We start from the raw sequence: 9,108 nt of genomic DNA on the forward strand, positions 1-9,108 counted from the left end.
ATGACATTTGCCATGACATAATATCCATTATTAGGCCAAGGATTTCTTGCTATAAATAGAGGAGTTTCTCCTCATTTGAAAACACACAAATTCAAGAGCTTTTCACTCTTGTCTTTCTTTCTCCTTCTTTATTTCATTATAGAGTATTTTGTAAGAGAGTGAGTGTTGGGAAATACTTGTGTGAACCCTTTCTTTGGAGTGATCTTGTGAGGTTATTCTCTTGGGGTATTTGGTAATTAGAGTATTTACTCTAATTTTGTACTCTTGTTGGTATAGTGAAATTGTTTCTCTCCGCTTGTGGACATAGGTAACCTTGATCGAACCACGTTAAATTTGTGTCTTCTTTATCTTCTTTAATTACCGTTATTATCAACTTGCATTGTCTTTGTTATTATCATTATAACGTTGTTTGACTAAATTACGCACTACCCGGTTTCCCGATCCTAACAGTTTTGAATGTCTAACTTAATGTAAAGAAAGCTTATTAGGTCAAAACTAGGGGAATGCTTACTAATAGCAAAAGATTAACATCTCTCTGCCCTCGTCAGTCAGCTAGAGAGTATAAAGTATAAAAACAACATTGAATAACATTACCCGTTTTTCATTTTTTGGGGGGTGTGGTCAAAAGTAAAGGGTTACTTAAGTTAAGCACGGATTTGATCGCTTTTAATATATAAAGCTAGACAAATTGATACTTTAGGGTACATTGAGGGATCAGCTTCATCAATGACACCATCAGAAATACAAACAAAAGAAGGTAAAAATAAGAGAGTTGAAGAAGCAACGATTACTCTTAAGTGTAAATACGTTTTAACATACTTTCTGACGTACAATATGTTAATTGGCATTTTAATTGTGTAAGCACAAATTGCAAAGGAACTTGCTGAGAGCAGGTCTTACAACTCTTTTTAAGTAACACACTCTTCTCCTAGCAATCTACATCTGGAAATAAAACTAAGTACGCCGCTTCATCAGAATCACCACTCTCACGGAAACGTGGATTCTTCTCCTGCAGCAAAAGAAAACGTCATATTGCAACAACAAATATCACTAAAACCGAAGAGGGGACAAACAACAGAGAAAAAAGATTTGAAGCTCACCCTCTTATTCGTTATATCACAAGCTAAAATCAGGGAGTTTGAGCTTTTGAAGATGAAGGACTCAGATCGTGTGAAAGAATACTCTTCCAAGCTAATGGAGATTGTGAACCAGATAAGAATACTTGGTGAAAACTTTCCAGATCAGAAAGTTGTAGAGAAGATCTTGGTCAGCCTTCCGGACAAGTTTGAATCAAAAATCTCAGCTATTGAAGAGTCTTGTGACCTGACTACTCTTACAGTAGCTGAACTGATCTCTAAATTGCATGCCCAAGAGCAAAGAGTGACTATGAGAAGTGAAGGGATTGTTGAAGATGCCTTTCAAGTAAGGCATAAATTCAAGCAACGGAAGGAAGGCAAAAAAGTTTTCTTCGATAATTCTGGAGAGGTAAAATCTGGTGAAAACCAAGGTGATTCGTCAAGAAAAGGAAAATTTCCACCTTGTGGTATTTGTAAGAAGACAAACCACTTGGAGAAGAATTGTTGGCAGAAGTCAAAGAGGCCTCCAATTCAATGTAGATATTGCAAGAAGTATGGGCATATTGAGAGGAATTGCAGGCAAAAGCAAAATCAAAGTGGTCAGTCTTCCCAACGAGTAAATTTCGCAGATGATTACCAAGTTGGAAAATCAGAGGAGGAGGTTTTCATGGCGTCGCACACATCACATGTTGACGGATGTAATTGGTATGTTGATAGTGCCTGCACAAGGCACATGGCGATTGATGAAAATCTGTTTGTCACCTTGGATAGATCTGATAGAACTAAAGTGAAGCTTGGAAATGGTGCATTGGTGCAAGCTCAAGGTAGAGGGTCAGTAAAATTTCCTTGTGACGAAGGTATGAAGCTCATCCATGATGTTCTTTATGTGCCAAACTTGACTCAAAATTTGTTGAGTGTTGCTCAGTTGCTTCATAAAAATTATTCTCTTAATTTCAAGGATAAAAAATGTGTCATTTATGATCCTAAAGGATGTGAAGTAGCTACAATTAGCATGATTGACAATTCTTTTCGAATTTGATGCTATTCTGTTGATCATTGCTCTTTTAATGTTTAATTCAATGATACCTGGCTTTGGCACAAAAGGTTTGGTCATTACAACCTTAGTTCATTGGTGTATATGCAATCAAAGGCTATGGTGCTTGATGTACCCAAAATTGATATGTGCAGAGATGTTTGTGACTCATGTCAATTTGGTAAAATGCATAGACGATCCTTTCCTAAAGGAAGTCTTTGGAGGGCTAAGGAAAAGCTAGAGTTGGTTCTTACAGATTTATGTGGACCAATGAGGACGGCCTCTTTGCGTGGAAACAAATACTTTATTCTCTTTGTGGATGATCTAACTAGAATGACATGGGTGTACTTTCTAAGCAGCAAATCTCAAGTGTTTTCTGTTTTCAAAGAATTCAAGGCAATGGTAGAAAGGGAGAGTGGCTGCAGGTTGAAGTATATAAGGTCAGATAATGGAGGTGAATATACATCGTATCAGTTCAGCAAATATTGTAAAGATTTGGGTATTCAACAACAACTCACTGTTAGCTACACTCCAGAACAGAATGGGGTTTCTGAGAGGAAGAACAGAACAGTGATGGAGATGGCAAGATGTATGTTGGCAGAAAAGAAGATGCCTAAATATTTTTGGGCTGAAGCGGTCAATACCGCAGTCTTATTTGCTAAATAGATTACCAACTAGAGCAGTCCAAGGCATGACGCCATTTGAAGCATGGAAGGGTATAAAGCCATCTGCAAGACACTTGAAGGTATTTGGTTCCGTGTGCTATGCACATGCTCATGATGCTAAGAGAGGCAAATTAGATAGCAAGGCAGAATTGTGTATTGGTCTATAGCACAGTTGCAAAAGGGTATAAAGTGTACAATGTTAGCAGCAAGAAGGTGTTTGTCAGCAGAGATCTTGTAGTGGAGGAGTCTAGCCACTACGACTGGGATCGAGATACTGTTGTGAAGAAACAAGGTGAGAGTACTCCAATTGCAACTCCAAATCTGCAGAAGAGTGATGCTTCCTCTAGTCCTAATGCTGGAATAGAACACAATTCAGATGTTGATATGACTACTGATTCTCCTATTTTGAAGACTAGATCACTAGCAGAAGTCTACGAGCAATGCAATTTTGCTCTAGTTGAACCATCCTCCTATGAAGAAGCAGCATGTCAGGAAGTCTGGATTTCAGCAATGGAGGAGGAACTTGCCATGATCAATAAAAATGATACCTGGGAGTTGATTGATAGGCCAGAGCAGAAGAATGTTATCGGTGTTAAATGGGTCTACAGAACAAAGTTCAATCCAGATGGCTCCATTTTCAAACATAAAGCTAGACTTGTAGTTAAAGGCTATTTTCAGCAGCCTGGAGTGGACTTTGGCGATCCGTTTGCTCCTGTTGCAAGGCATGAGATAGTAAGATTCCTTGTGGCGCTTGCCGCACAATGCAAGTGGAAAATCTTCCATTTGGATGTCAAATCTGCATTTCTTAATGGATTGCTTGAAGAAGACATTTATGTTGAACAACCTGAAGGTTTTACAGTTGCAGGTGAAGAAGACAAGGTATATAAGCTTAAAAAAGCTCTCTATGGTCTTAAACAAGCTCCAAGAGCTTGGTATAGCAGGCTGGATACTCATTTGCTGTCTCAAGGCTTCAACAGAAGCCTAAATGAGCCTACTTTGTACTTCAAAAGGCAAGCTGATGGGAAGTTGATTGTGATATCAGTTTATGTTGATGATTTGATGATCACAGGTGAAGACCCTCTTGCGGTTCAAGAAGTCAAAAATGAAATGTTAAAAGTTTTTGAGATGTCTGATCTAGGAGAGATGAAGTTTTTCCTGGGAATGGAGATAGCTCAATCTTCTGAAGGAATTTTCTTGTCCCAAAAGAAGTATGCCTTGAATCTGTTAAAAAGGTTCAAGCTTGAAAAGTGCAAACCTGTTGCAACTCCACTTGTTGTGAATGAAAAGTTGATGAAGGATGATAGCGAAGAGAGGGCAGATCCGAAACTTTATAGAAGTCTTATTGGGAGCCTATTGTATCTTACTGCTTCCAGGCCAGACGTGATGTTCGCTGCTAGTTTGTTGTCCCGATATATGCAAAGTCCAAGCATTAAGCATTTTGGAGCTGCTAAAAGGGTGTTGAGATACATTAGAGGGACAATTGAATATGGAATTTGGTATCGAAGCGTGGAGAATGGAGTTCTTATCGGCTATTCAGATAGTGATTGGGGTGGATGTGTGGATGATTACAAAAGCACATCTGGTTACTCTTTTTCTTTTGGTTCAGGCATTTTCTCATGGAGCACAAAGAAGCAAGACATTGTAGCTCAATCTTCAGCGGAAGCCGAGTATGTGGCTGCTGCAACTGCTGCAAATCAAGGAATTTGGCTGAGAAAGATCTTGTTTGAATTGGATCTGTTGCCAAAAGAACCAACGGTGATCTATGTGGACAACAAATCAGCCATTTCAATGGCTGAAAATCCAGTGCAGCATGGAAGAACGAAGCATATCAACATCAGATTTCATGCTTTAAGAGATGCTGAGAAGAATGGTGAAGTTAAGCTTGTGCATTGCAGCAGTGAAGAGCAACAAGCTGATATTTTAACCAAGGCTCTTCCCACCAACAAGTTTGAGTTTCAAAGAATGTTGCAAGGAGTTCCAATGAAAAATCTTAAGGAGGAGTGTTAGCCAATTAAGATTTCTCTAGAAACTCCCACATTTCAGTAGATATTTTTTTGGGTTTTGTATTAGACAAATCTTTTGGGGTAAAATGGGTGGTAGTTAGTGAGCCACATATGTGCTTAGTTTTGTGTGCAATATTTTGCTTATTATGTGAACGTAATTCTACCTCTTTTATATTGTAAAAAGCATCTTAAATGTATAAGAATGAAAATAGAATTCCAAATATTTTTAGCTCTCTCTTTCTTCATCTTCAAATTGTTGTAGCAATTTACAGCTGCAATTTCGCTACTGTTCCTTTTTTGTAGCTTTGAAGTTCTTCTTTCTTTCCTTTCAACCAGAGTACATAGTTTAATCCTCGGGACTGTAAACGTGTCATCTAATTCTTAAGACACCGCGAATAAGAGTTGTCTCGATACTTGTAGGAGTAGAGAAGGCGAACATGATTCTTATATACATCAGGTGGCATGAACAAATGCCAAATACATAATATCAATACCCTTACTGAATAAGTAGACAATATAGAACCAAAGGGAACTGGTTAAAGCTGGAGCAGGCGTAACACAATTGGAGAAAAAGTTATACAGTCGAATGTTAGCAACACAAATGAAAGAAATTGGAGATTGAAAGCAAGGTTCAGGCCATACATTACAAAGCAGAATCCACAAGGAGTTTTGGAATTCTTATCCTGTTCCATCACTATCTTTTTAATCTCTCCAGCACGAGAGAACAGCTCATACACTTGCTCCTCTGTTGTGTAGAAGGACATGTTCCCCACATAAACAGTTGTCAACTTTAGCAAAGCATCTTCAAATTCTTCTTGTGTTCCTGGAAACCTTCTATCCCTATATGCTGAAATCTTGGCTAAATCCTAAGAGAGAGAAAAAGAAGCAGATCAAATGTTAAAAGATAAAAGCAAATAAAACCTAGAGTAAGAAAGGACATAGGACACCTCGGACACCACAATCTCTTTATGTTAAATATTCATGAAATGCCATTGGATATCCAGGAATCTCAATTACTTCACTTCAGTGTTGTTAAGGTTTGCTTAAAGTGCGCTTAAGCCCTGAAGCTCGGTGAAGCCCAGTTTGTGCACTTTGCCTCAGTTAATTGGCGATTTAGAGTAGGTGCCAAGGGGTTAGGCATGTGCACCTTCACCAATGGGCTGTCTTTAAGGGCACAACATCATATATATAGCTTGATATATTTTCCATTCTTTTGTCCAAATAATTATTATTTGTGTTTATAGTTACATGTTTTTTGCAATACATTTCAGTTTTTATTTTTTTCCACACTTCAATTGCACTTAAAGCTCCAGCAGACTTCGAATCTTTTTGTGCTTTTCGCTTTTGACTACTCTGCTGCATTTTCGAAAATTATACTAAAATAAAGAAAGGCATAGATGTATCTTCCTTTCTAAACTACAAACTTTCGAGTTAAATAGGGAAACCGTGAATGACAGACTGAGATGTTAGCTCCTCATAACACCAGGGTTTGTCACGCATTGCTCGTCAAAGTATTTGATTCTCACTGCATCTTTCCTCAACCACCCTCTATAACAGAGAAAGTCTAAGAAGAAAAATTATACAAGGATTAAAGGATTAGTGACTAGTATAGTTATAACATGTCTTTTAAATGCTCCTTCAGAGTGGGAGCAGCCCACAGACCCCACCCCACCCACACCCCACCGACCAGAATTAGCACAATCCACGAGAACACAAAGAAAGATACAACATAAAACATTAAATCAATGGACAAATTGCTTATTGAACCAACATCCCATGTATACAGCACAAGGGAAAAGCCAAGAACACTGAGGCGTTCATATAACCTTGAACAGAGAAGCCATTCCGTTTTGCTCCCAACTATATCTCCCACGTTGGATCTTTTACACCGCCTAATAACTGCAAATTTCTACTTCATGTTAACAACAAGCATTATGATTAGAATAATTCAGAGTTAAACATTAGTTCAAAAGAAGAAAAGGGCTTTTGGAACTGTTTTGGGCCTATAAACCATCAAGAGCTAAACTATAGGGCAGCACCATCATGATTCACGTTAGAAGAAGCGGACAACAAAAGCTTTGTGTTCACTGCATTTTTGTCTTAATTTCTACAGTATGACCAAAGCTGGAGGCATTAGGATGGCGAATGAGACTTTTGCTCTGCTTCAACGTAATTGTTCACCTTTATCCTTGTTACATGTTACCTTGGAATCGGATTTAAGTTGTTTGGTGCATAAAAAACCAGTTCAAAGACTAAAGAAATATCTTGCTGGATCTTTATAATATCTCGTCGGATACAGGAATATGAAAATGCAATAGCTTGAGACTCTGAATGCAGGAGCATACTATAGAAGAAAAGTAAAGTGTACAACTGAATGGTGCCATAAAATGGTTAGACAATGCATTAGGAAAGCATAGCTAATCATCACTGTAAAATGGAGGACTTGTGTCATTAAATACCCTTTCAGTGTCCAACACAGATACCTAGTTTTTTAACTCTTTCATTACACTTCATCCAAATCACATACTTTATCTATTTTCTCCTCCACTTTAAACCGCTAAGATTTCCACATCCCTTTTCTGAATTTAAATGTTTCAGGTTGTATGTTATTCTCTTTCAGGCACCTATTTTAGGTCCCTATAGAAAAGAAACATGACATGAATCTGCTTTCAAATTTAATGCTAGAAGTTGGAGAAAATGGTTTAATAAGTAAGGATGTAGAGATGGGGATTGGGGGTGGGAAAGATAGAGAGAGTCCATCTAATATAAGCTACTTTGGAGGAAATATTGACTTTATAAAATTGTTGCTGAGAAGAAGCTGAAATAGCATATACAAATTAACACCAACATAATCTAAATATCCAATAAGTCAATGTCAGAATCATGCTCCTAAATCCCTAATATTTCACAGATATCCTAACAAAAAGTACCCAAAATCAAAAAAAAAAAAGTCATCTTGGATTTCAAAGAAACTCAAGAATAAAAAATACCCTTTTCAGAAATCTACCAAACTTCAATTTTCCAGAATCAGTAAAGCAAGTCATTCTGCACTGAACCATGATCCCCAAAATCCAATATAGATTCCCAATCAACTTCCTCCTCATCACCTTCCTGATAACAGCATTCTTGATTTTCCACGTTCAGCACTCCAAAGAATCCATCAGAATCAGTCTGAACCAACATCAAAGGACTGTTCTTAGACAAAATCACAGTACTCTGTTCTGAGGGTCCTGAGGTTTGGCGATGAACCCCTTCTTGCAAAGACACGATCGATGAACCTCTTATACTCTACAACAGTAGCAGCATTGTTTCCTCTGATTTCTGATCTGGGGTTCTTCTTAATCGCACAGATTACAAACTCTTTAGCTTCGTCAGATTTCAACTCCTGAAGAAGATAGTCAGCCAAGAAATACTCCATCATCAACCAGCGGCCATTCAAAGAGGAGTCTTTCTTGTGCTTGTAAGTCAAGCTTCTTTTATACCCAATAATCAGACTATCATCTTCATCAAGAATTTGCTTGCCTTTATTCTGCTGTGTCCAAGTCCCATTACCAGTAGTTCTGTTGAATCGGGCATCAGTGGGCTTCTTCTTCTTCAATTGGGTGAGAAAGTAATGGGTTTTCTTGGAATTCATGTTTCCAATTAATTGCCATGGCTCTTTGCTGTAAACATCTGCATAGACAATCAATTCTTCAGTTGGTAAGCATTTTCCAGCCACAAATTTCAACAATTGCATTATCAGATCAGTGTCAGAGGGACGAAATTGAGGATTCTTCTCCATGGGTTTGGTTCTTTCTTGAGGCATTTGAAGAACAACGACAGAGAATGCTTTCTTGAATCGTGAATGACAGATTTTGAACTAGGAAGAACACAAGAATAAGAAAGACCGTATTCACGAGGCCACGGTTGGTTTATGAATTCCTTGAATGGACGCACTTTTGGAAAGTAAGTATGACACGCCAAAAACAGCTGTGACTAATAACGTTTTTTTTTGTTGCAGGGAAAGCGCCACCCTTGAATGGACAAATCTAGTTTTGGTTGGATTCTATATTTATATAAATTTTTTATTAAATATATACAAATATTTAATTATGAATTCGATAACTAAAACAAACTATGACTAATTTATCGAGGTTCATTCGATTTAGAATTGTTTGGCGTTACGGCTCATTTTATTATTCTGTTTGATTTTTTTTTCATCCAGCTTTGTTAATCATTCAAAAGAACTTGTGAAAAGTTTATAGTTGAGTCATACTTCTATATGAAAGCTTAGTATAAACAAAAAAATACAATATGATGGTTTGATTTGGTTTATTATTCAGTAATCAGGT

At 37.6% G+C, this 9,108-nt stretch overlaps 1 pseudogene; it reads right to left on the reverse strand.

The window, feature by feature from the left end:
* Positions 1–7,551: 7,551 nt before the first annotated feature.
* On the reverse strand, positions 7,552–8,761 carry LOC117275554 (NAC domain-containing protein 41-like; annotated as a pseudogene).
* Between the last annotated feature and the right edge of the window lie 347 nt (positions 8,762–9,108).

Source organism: Nicotiana tomentosiformis, chromosome 3, assembly GCF_000390325.3.
Source record: "Nicotiana tomentosiformis chromosome 3, ASM39032v3, whole genome shotgun sequence".
Taxonomy (NCBI): Eukaryota; Viridiplantae; Streptophyta; class Magnoliopsida; order Solanales; family Solanaceae; genus Nicotiana; species Nicotiana tomentosiformis.